The sequence below is a fragment of the Culex quinquefasciatus genome, chromosome 2 (assembly GCF_015732765.1).
Source record: "Culex quinquefasciatus strain JHB chromosome 2, VPISU_Cqui_1.0_pri_paternal, whole genome shotgun sequence".
Classification (NCBI taxonomy): Eukaryota; Metazoa; Arthropoda; class Insecta; order Diptera; family Culicidae; genus Culex; species Culex quinquefasciatus.
In genome coordinates, this window is record NC_051862.1 from 222,799,891 (window position 1) to 222,811,397 (window position 11,507).

Genomic DNA, 11,507 nt, shown 5'->3' on the forward strand with positions numbered 1-11,507 from the left:
TTTGAAGGAATTTTTGATCGATTTGGTATCTTCGGCAAAGTTGTAGGTATGGATACGGACTACACTGGAAAAAATAATACACGGTAAAAAAATTTGGTGATTTTTTATTTAACTTTTATCACTAAAACTTGATTTACAAAAAACACTATTTTTAATTTTTTTATTTTTGATATGTTTTAGAAGGCATAAAATGCCAACTTTTCAGAAATTTCAGGTTGTGCAAAAATCACTGACCGAGTTATGAATTTTTAATCAATACTGATTTTTCAAAAATCGAAATTTTGGTCGTAAAATTTTCAACTTCATTTTTCGATGTAAAATCAAATTTGCAATCAAAAGTACTTTACTGAAATTTTGATAAAGTGCACCGTTTTCAAGTTATAGCCATATTTAAGTGACTTTTTGAAAATAGTCGCAGTTTTCATTTTTAAATTAGTGCACATGTTTGCCCAGTTTTGAAAAAATATTTTTGAAAAGCTGAGAAAATTCTCTATATTTTGCTTATTTGGACTTTGTTGATACGACCTTTAGTTGCTGAGATATTGCAATGCAAAGGTTTAAAAACAGGAAAATTGATGTTTTCTAAGTTTCACCCAAACAACCCACCATTTTCTATCGTCAATATCTCAGCAACTAATGGTCCGATTTTCAATGTTAATATATGAAACATTTGTGAAATTTTCCGATCTCTTCGAAAAAATATTTTGGAATTTTCAAATCAAGACTAACATTTCACAAAGGCCAAACATTCAATATTACGCCCTTTTAAAATGTTTGTCTTGATTTGAAAATTCCAAAATATTTTTTCGAAAAGATCGGAAAATTTCACAATTGTTTCATATATTAACATTGAAAATCGGACCATTAGTTGCTGAGATATTGACGATAGAAAATGGTGGGTTGTTTGGGTGAAACTTAGAAAACATCAATTTTCCTGTTTTTAAACCTTTGCATTGCAATATCTCAGCAACTAAAGGTCGTATCAACATAGTCCGAATAAGCAAAATATAGAGAATTTTCTCAGCTTTTCAAAAATATTTTTCAAAACTGGGCAAACATGTGCACTAATTTAAAAATGAAAACTGCGACTATTTTCAAAAAGTCACTTAAATATGGCTATAACTTGAAAACGGTGCACTTTATCAAAATTTTAGTAAAGTACTTTTAATTGCAAATTTGATTTTACATCGAAAATGAAAAATTTTACGACCAAAATTTCGATTTTTGAAAAATCAGTATTGATTAAAAATTCATAACTCGGTCAGTGATTTTTGCACAACCTGAAATTCCTGAAAAGTTGGCATTTTATGTCTTCTAAAACATATCAAAAATAAAAAAATTAAAAATAGTGTTTTTTGTAAATCAAGTTTTAGTGATAAAAGTTAAATAAAAATCACCAAATTTTTTTACCGTGTATTATTTTTCCAGTGTAGTCCGTATCCATACCTACAACTTTGCCGAAGACACCAAATCGATCAAAAAATTCCTTCAAAAGATACAGATTTTTGAATTTTCATACATCATTTTTGTATGAACAGCTGCCGAATTTGTATGGAAAATTATATGGACAAACTAATGATGCAAAATGGCTTCTTTGGGCATACCGAAGGCACCAAAAAAGTTTCAGCCGGATTAAAAAATACAAAAATTAAAATTGAAGAAAAAAGACCGATTTCGTAGAGAATTGCTCATTTGTGAAATTTTAGATCTTTCAAAAAAATATTTTCAAAATTTTAAAATCTGGCCGAAAATTTATAAATATATTTTTTCGGATACAAAAATTATGTAACTTCAAGACGCAATTAAGGAGGTATTAGACTATGATAAACAAACAAATCAACAATCGCACTTGTTTGCATAAATTTTGGAGACATGCATACATTTTGTTTTGTTTGTGAGTAGGGCAAACTGTCAAACATGAAAAACTGCGAGTTTCTTTCTTTGTTTGTCATTCATGAATTTTCAAGTTATCGCAATAATTTTTATTATTTTATCAATTTTTTGGTTTATGCCGTGCGTAACTTAGATTTAAATTTCAAAGATTCGTATCTCGAGATCCTGTTAATCAAACTCCACCGTTTTTGGATATGCTATTTAAAATTTTCTTAGAATTAAAAAAAACCTTACATAAACCCGAGACTAAACAGCATTTTTGAAACTCTAATCTATTAATGTGTGAAAACCCAACTAATCACCTGGCGAATGTAACCTATAATGATAAATTCGATTAAAACGACGCGAAGTAATAATTGCCTGAAAATGTGGTTTTTGTAAAAAAAATACGAAAGTTCAATTTTTCGGGCTACCATTATATGGCGTTGCTTACCTTATTTAGTTTTTGAAATTAATTTAACCTTTTACTACCCAAATTTTGTCTCGAAATTTTTATTTTTTTCCATATTTAGAAGGTCATTTTGAGCAACCATTGTTCTACGAATAACTTCACTTCTCTTGTCTTTGGATTTTCTTGTATGATTTATAGTATTTTTATTTGCTTTTATATTTTTTTTGTTCATATTTGTTTTTGATAGTATTTACCTTATTTTACCACCTCCTATCATTACCTTTAGCCTTTTTTGTTTCCCTCTTTTTCATTTTTTTAGATTGTTTGCAGCATGTCAAAAATTACAGTCATCCCACATATTCGGAACGGTTTACAGATCGGCTGATGGTCAAAAAATCATATAAAATCGATAGTTGAACATAATGATTTGCTTTTAACTTCATGTGGAAGCTTTTCTTGGGATCTTTCGATTGAAAAATTAAGAAAAACATTGACCCATGAAAACCACAAATTCGGAACACTTTTTGCCTTCCTCGCCTTGCTGAGGAAAGGCTATAAAATCAATCGGAAAACGGAATTCTTAATTTGACCTCCTAGACCCACCTTCATGTATACATATCGACTCAGAATCAAATTTTGAGCAAATGTATATGTGTGTAGTACTTCAAAAGTTATGCTAAAAAACGAATTTCACATAAGTCCGGAAAATTGTAAAAAGGGTGGTTTTTGTAAGAAATCTCGTCATGTTATACATTTTTAGAAAGGTATTCGAAAGACCTTTCCAACGAAATCAGTAGATTGAAGAACTGACAACCCTATCAAAAGTTATAAGCACTTAAGTGTTATTTATGAACTTTTTAGAGGCCGGATCTCAGTTATTTCGATGAAAACGTTGTCTGGATCTATCATGCGACCTGTCGTTGGATAGGTAATCAAAAGACCTTTCCAACGAGTTCAGTAGATTGAAGATTTGACAACCCTATCAAAAGTTATAAGCACTTAAGTATTATTTATGAACTTTGTGGAGGGCGAATCTCAGATATTACCTAGCATTACACTCAAAATGTGAGGAAGGCACCAAACACCTAATGGTGGATTAAGCAACGTTTTTCTTACGGATGTAAACAAACTTTGATTCTCTCCAGGAGTACATGTTTTTAACAAAATATTGACTTCACACACTGACATCAAAGAAACTCAAGCTTAGTGATGTTTTATACATGGTCAGATAACTATTTTTGTGAATATCAGTTGAACTCAGGTGTTCCATAATTGTGGAAGGCACAATAACATCCCACAATTATGGAACAGGCAATTTGGAGGCAATGTTTTGCTGCTCTGAATAAAATAGTCTCGAAATGCAGTTTTATGTTCAAAAAGAACTACTCTTACTAGAGAAATAGCAATAGAATGTTGAAATTAAGGCCCTAAAAATAGTAGGGTCGACAGAAAAGCTGAATTTAGCATGCTATTGACAAATTATCACAAAAGTGTTCCGTATTTGTGGGTGTTCCGAATATGTGGGATGACTGTTACTTATTATTATTAAGTTGACCCCAGAAAATTGTGATTTTTAAAAACGTTGGCAAAGTCTATGTGACTTCTAACCCTACAATTTTCTTAAATTATTTTCTTCTCTTATGCTTTTGAAAAATCAAAAATTTGCTGAAAATGGATTTTTAGCGTTTTTTTTTTCAATTTAAGCCCGCCTAGAGGCGGGGTTGGGTTGTAAAGGGTTAACGGGTACCACAATTTTCAAATTGGGGAAGGCTTCATTGATGACTATTTTGTCCTGTACGCTTCATAATTAAGAGAAAGCTGAATAAAACGGTATTTCGCGAACTGTGATCCGCACAAAAATGAACATATTTTATGCGAAACAACCCCAATAAATGACTAATTAATTAGTCTGCAAAAAAGAAGCAACCGAAAGTGGTCGAGTGGTTTCCCGAGCAAAAAAAAAAAATTCTACCGAACCAAAATCGAATCAATCTGCGTAATTTCCTATTAATTATAGATTCTTTTTTGCGCCTTTCTCTTCGTGCCCTCATTGCTATCAATATTCGCCACTGATGGATGGTCGAATCAAAAACCAAAAATGTGCAAAAGAGTGCGGCGTGGAAGGTAAATCAACACCCACCACCACCACGTGGTTTGTGCAAATAATTTTGGGAGCAAACGGAAAAAAAGTTGTGAATAATTTAATGTTTTTGTGGTCCAATAAATATTGAATTAACAGCCAGTTGCTCGACGCAACTGAAGTAATCAATCAAGAGATGAATATTTTATGCTGTTTTGCCGCCGAAATGGATTGATTTGTTTTTGTTTCAATGATTTGTGTTGTTCTGCGAGTTCTGGAATATTTACACCCGAAACTGCGTCGTCCTTTAGGCCACGCACAGTTCACCGAACATCAAACTGCATTAGCGTCGTCTTTATTGAACTCCAGTCAGGCTTGGCGGGGACGATTTATTTGATTAGATGATGGCATAATAGCGATCCCATTATGCCATCTCGCCGACGTCGTTATGCACCTCTCTCCCTCTCCAGCTACACGCCCTAATGACTATTGATTTTTCCGCTCGATGAGCCTGCTTTTGCGTGACTCAATTTCCCCGTTGGAGGAGTCAGTGTCTTCTCGAGTAGGTATATCGAGCAACAGACAACAGGCAGCAACGGTGGGAAACACCTTAATTGCCCACGGCACTCGCGCTCTTGAGTCGGCGGGGGGTCAAAGCATTAGAGCATAATTACACATATTTTTTTTTAATGGAATTTTAAATTTTAAAAGATTCTAATAAAGTTCAAGATAATCATAAGGACGAAACATTGAAAACATTTGATCAAACTCCTTACTTAAGCTGAAGACAATGGAACATGTGCAACAGCATTTTTTAAAGAATTTTAACTAGAAAATGTTATAAACTGACATCAGCAAACAAGTAAGGAAGCATCAGCATTCACGAACTTGAACTTGCACAAATTAGCAACTCTCGGCACTCTAATCTGACAATTTCCTCAAAATCCCCTGAAAATATTCAAATGAACTTTCGCGGCAGTGGAACAAAACACCTCTAATCCCGTCCGCTGCCATTGCCAGATAATCACAGAGGCCGCACCCTGAAAATATACACACAAATTACACGCTTTAGGAAAAACGGGACGACGGGGCAAATGCTAATTTGATGAAATTTTAATTACTTCCACCTCAAAGTGTACAGTCAGCAGCCGGTCAAAATTTGATGTAGTTTGGTGGATTAGCAAATATTTAGAGTGAGAGCAATTTTTGGGAAGCATTAAACAAAATCACCCAAAATTTATAGCATTTTTCAAAGGATCCAGCCCATTCCCCACACAATAACCATCATCATTTGCAGATGATGGCGATGATTCAGTTGTCAGTCGTCGTTAACCCTTTTTTCCACCATCCCACCCACCCACAAAATCCCATGATGTGATGGTTTTCCTGGTTCACTTGCGTTTTTCCCGGGAGATCTGCTCGTTTGGAGTCCGACGCATAGAGGGGGCGTGTTCTTTTGCAGTAATTTATCATCGTGCACGATTTCCATTCATCATTCCGTAAGCTGCTCATTTCACGCTCGGTGTGAGAGTTAAGCCCACCGCCCTCCGCATCACGTTTCAGCTCAGCTCACAGTACTTTGGTGCACGTGCGCCTCGTCTGGTGTGTGTATCGTGATGGGTTGGTGAAGAGGTTTTTGTAGAGTTGTGAAGAAATTCAAGAAAACACTTTTATACAGGATCGTGAATGGAAAAAGTTAAACTGAAATCATTTTATTTTTTTGCTCTGTTGTCAATACAGTCTAGACTTGATTTTTAGGTGATCTCCGTTCACAGATTTATTAAAAGTCTTTTTGATTTAAGGCAGATTCCCGTTTAGTAAAAGTGAGTGAATGTATGTCTATTTCATTACCAAAGTTATAATTTCAATTATCGATCACCGCCAAATGTGGCCCGGGTGGGGATTTTTTTGTTAAAGAGCCTTTTGACCTGCATGAACAAGATTTCATGTTTTTTAATCTTTCTATTTTTTGTCAATATAAAACATATGATTCATTCGTTTTTTTGATCTCGATTGTGCAACTCAATTAGATTGCTTAAAAAATCTATCTAAAAAAAACAATTTTAAACGTTTAAATGTGAGTGAATAAGTAAATTTCGTCAAAATTTTCATAAAACATTTTTGGAAATGGTTCGTTCAAATTTTACTAAAGTAAAAACTGTTAAGATAACAAAAAAATATAAACATTCTCATTAATATAAATGTCATGATGCACTATTTTTTCTGGACTTGGCCTATAACTTAGAAAACTTCCACCTCGGGATTCGATTTCATGACATTTGGATTACAGATCTGGGTGACTCAATTGGTGGGATAATTGTACATTTTATCTAGAAGTAAATTACATGTATTTTCAAAGTTATTGTTTCAAAATATTCTAAAAAAATCTTTCAAATTTCAATACAATCACAATTGCATTCGAATAATTCCATTATTAAATTTTCATTATATTTGTGAAAGATCAAAATATATGGAAAGATAAAAAATACAAAAAAAAATAAATAAGTTTAAGCTCATATGTTGGATTGGACGATTGAGGTAAATTTTAACCAACTGATTAGAAGCTTTTTTGAACAAATATGTTGGAAAGTTGTCGTTTTCTGTTTTTTGTTGACAAAAATATCTGAAAATTCCTGAAATTTCTTTTGTTGAAACCATGGTTTATATTTTTAAAAAAATACATATAAATTTTTTCTCAATTTATGCAAGTTAAAGCCAAGGAAAATATCACAAGAAGTTTATGTGTCTCCTTCATTTTTTTTTACAATTGATTATTTGAAATCCTTGGACAAAATTACAGAGGTTCATGCAACAATTTGTTAAAAAAAAATTTCAACATGAGTCGTACATTTTCCTAAAGTGATTCACTAAGTTGGATGAACATGGGTATTGAAAAAAAAAGTTCGTTGATTTTAAATAATATTCCAAAAATGCTCCAAAATGATTTGAACAATTTGATATCCAAGATGGCGGTGATGAAATACAGTTAAACCTCGCATATGCAACTCATATGGGGGTTTCTTATCAAAGCACGCATATGCGAGGTACAGGGCTTGTGGGATTTTGGCTATATGGGAGACATTGGCTATATTTTTATAAAAAATCATCTTAACTATACAAATTTAAAGTGTTTTGGAATCGTCATGAAGTCAGCAATACAGCTACACCAAATTTACATGGTTTACGATCCCTGAACCTCGCTGAGGCTATCCGGATATGTTCTGAGGTCAAACACTAACGACCTCTGCCTTGTTACGGCGGTAGACCCATTGACCGTAACTCCCGGGACTCTACAGAAGATCATCACATATCGATAGACTAGTCCTTGAACCTCGCTGAGGCTATCCGGATATGATCTGTGGTCAAAAATCACAGTTAAAATTTCCTACCTCATACTTGTACGCTATTGAACAGATACAGAAATTATCGTTTAAAAAACATGTACAATTAATTGAAATCAATGTAAAACGTTTATTTACACGCAGAAAATATGGCATATTTGATTCAACAGAACGTTTTGGTTTGAAAATCATGACTTTTGTTGAATCAACGCTAAACAAACAAAAGACTTTTGTGGAATAGAGAAAATCAAGGTTTGTTTCAACGCATTTTTTGTTGATTATATTCAACAACAATTTTATTGATTCAAACCTCGTACAGGATGATTCTACAAAACATTTTTCTGCATGTATATATTTTTATTAAATTGGAGAATATTGAAGCTTTTTAACAAATTATGATTTTATTTATTTTTTTTTTGCCATTGATATAGAAAAACCTTAAACATTAGAAAAGTAAATATTGTCATCAGTTCACTGAAATTCATTGAAACTGTCATTGTTTAAAAGCATTGCGTGAAACTTTTTGTTCCAAATTTTAAAAATTGTTTGTCGATTCTCAGATGATAGAACTTAAAGTATTAATACTACTATTTAAAACAAAAATAGTTTGTGAAACTTTTTAAGTATGATTTTTTAATCAAGAAAATGTTAAATATTGTGGCGTTATCGTTATTATTTCAAATTTTCATATGGTTTACTTCAATTTTAAATCCTATGTAATTACTCAAGAACAATAACATTTTGAACGACTCATTTACATGCTATCCGAATTTCAATGCAGTTGGAAGAACTTGGATATCACGATCAATTTTATAAGCTCATCTATTTTGGTGCTATATTTTCAATAAAAAAAACAGCATGCACTGTGTGGTAACTTTTACAATAATTAATATTAATTTCACAGCAATCGCTTATATTCATACCGAAACATTTGGCCATCTTTTGATGCTGATTGAATTCAAATTAATTAAATTAAACAGCACTTCACATCAACTTCGGAATGCACGAAATGGTTCAGCTTATGTGTGTATGTGTGATCTGTTTCATACATTCATCCATATCTGCCTCGAGGCGATTACATTCGAGTGGTAAAAATAATTCCATAATTGATGTACCTCCGTCCCTGTCCGTTCCCACCCTCGCAAAATGCATTATTCATGAACTCCCGCGCTCTCTCCCGAAACACAGAGTTGAGGAAAAACAAAAACAGAAAAAACACTCGCATATTTTCCTACTTAATATTTGAACATCGTTGCATTATCGTTTATTTGTCGAGCATCATCGCGTGTGGTTTGGCGAGTGTAAACAGGGTTGCCAATTTATGCTGAGCAGCGTGAACACAGGAGCAGCAACCACCCACCCTTCTGGAAGCTATTTTTTCAGCTGCCACAATTCTCAGAGCTTTCACTCCGAACCTGGTTGATGGGTGGTGGCTGGGTGGGTGGTTGGCGCTGCTGATCGACGATGCAGAAAAAGTGCTGAACGACAACAGCTTACAACAGCATGTGCAGCAAAAAGGGCTTTTCCCGGAGTTGGAGCACAAAAGTGCATCCGACGGCGATAGCGACGGGGGGGGGGGTTGAACTCTGCGATGTAATCAGCCGCGAAATGGGAACTTCAGACGAATAATCAATGTTTATTTATGACGGGAGAGGGCGAATTGGGAACGCGAAAGTTTACACAAACTGATGCATTTTCGAACCCCCCCTCTGAGAATACATCACTGTGGCTGAGTGGAAATGGAAAGATGCACTAGCATAATCGTCTTGGTTATCCTGCTGGCAGTTCGTCGGTTTCATTAGCATTAAAACAGCAAATTAGCGCCGTTCTAGTGCTGTGGGTCAGGTGTGTAGGTGAGGGTTTTGTATGTAGCATCACATTGATAAGAGAATTACAAACTTTTTCGATTTATACTTCCAACTCGTGGTACTCAAGATTTGATGCAAACAAAACGAATAAAAATTGGTATTTGCTATTTTCAAGCATAAAATTCCAAACATTGTCAATCCAACAATGATATATCCCATTTCTGTTCAACTGATCTTCAAGCCTGAAATGTGAAATTATAACTGATTATAAATTTTCAAATATTCACCAAAATCTTTTTTTCAGAAAAATTAATAAATAACGCAATCACTTTCAAAATAGATCACATTATTTTTTTTTAATTTGAATTAAGCTTTACCTTTAACTTTAAAAACAAAATGATTACGAAGACTCTGATTCAAACTGCAGTTGTACAATTCAATGACTGGATTGTTGAACCCAACAAACGAACAAATTTAATCGTTTTAATTTTCCTTATAATTCAAAGATTCCGAACAAAGTCAGAAATAGAATCAATCAAAATCAGAGAAACATTAAAAAAATGTTTTTTTTTGTAATTTCAGATATATGATAATAAAACCGTTACAAATATTGTAAGGAAAACATAGCAAGATATTTGTTTTGAATTCTTTATTTGATTGCACTTCTTATTTCTTTGAAAATAAGATTTGAAAACAGTTAATTTCTTAATACAGTCGACTCCCAGGTTGTCAATATCCAAGGGACCGTCGAGGAAGAGAATCATCGGTTTACAGAATGATGCAAAATGAAGACTCGATTGAAAATATGTTTTTCTTGCTATCCAGATATGGGAGAGAATCATGGCAACGTCCAGCAAAAAAAAAAAAAAAACAAACTAATGTCAAACACGCTTGAAATCTTCGTTTCGCAAAGAAAAATGTCTATGTAAGCCATGAGATAGTGACAATACTGACAACCGGAAGAGATTTTTAAAGCAAACAGAATCCAAGGGACCGTCGAGGAAGAGATCCTTAAAGCAAGAGAAAATATCGAGGAATAAAGCCAATCGTAGTATGCAGTTTGAAGGGACTGAAAAATTCATCGATAGATGGAGCAATATTAATATCGAGAAGATCGATAGCCAGAGAGTCGACTGTAACACAGTCCAACAAGATTTTGTCTCTGAGACGAGTATATGTGTTCCTAGTAGAATTTTGCCTGCTGAATCCGAATCCGGGTCCAGAATTGCTCCAAATGGTCCCAATTTTGAGATACACCCGTTTGAAATATTAGTTTAGGCCAAAATTAGCTACTTTGTCGACTATTTTACAAAATAACTATTGAATAAACAACTAAACCAATACATGTATCTTATAGTTCACGTTTTCCCCTTTCTGAAACACCCCTGGTTTTTAAAATTTGATTGTTTCTACGCATATTTATAGCCATTTTAAAATTATATTTTCAGTTGGTTCTCATTCAAGTCTTTCCAACTTGCATGCAAGTCATATTATGCTGGGATATCAATAATAAAAATCAAAAATGCTTTGCAGAACGTTAAATAAGTATGTCTCGGTAATCTAATTGATCATATTTCATGTAATTTTGTCTGCTGAATCCATTCCTATCATTAGATTTTTTCAAAAAGGTCAGCTTTTTGAGTAAAAATTGAATTTTCGATGATTTTTTCAAAATAAAATCTATTTTATGCTAAAGTATGACTTAGAGATAACTAAATTTCGATGTCTCGTCAGTCTAATTGATCATTTTTAATGTATTTTTTTCTGCTGAATCCATTCTCATCATTGGATTTTTTCAAAAAGGTCAGCTTTTTAAGTAAAAATTGAATTTTCGATGATTTTTTCAAAATAAAATCTATTTTATGCTTAAGTATGACTTAGAGATAACTGCAGGCCAAGGATTGATACCTAAGAGCATGCAATGGCACTGACCTTGTTGCGTGCTCTTCGGTTGACGTCCACGTAAGGAACATCCTGGAAGGAGCGTTACTAAC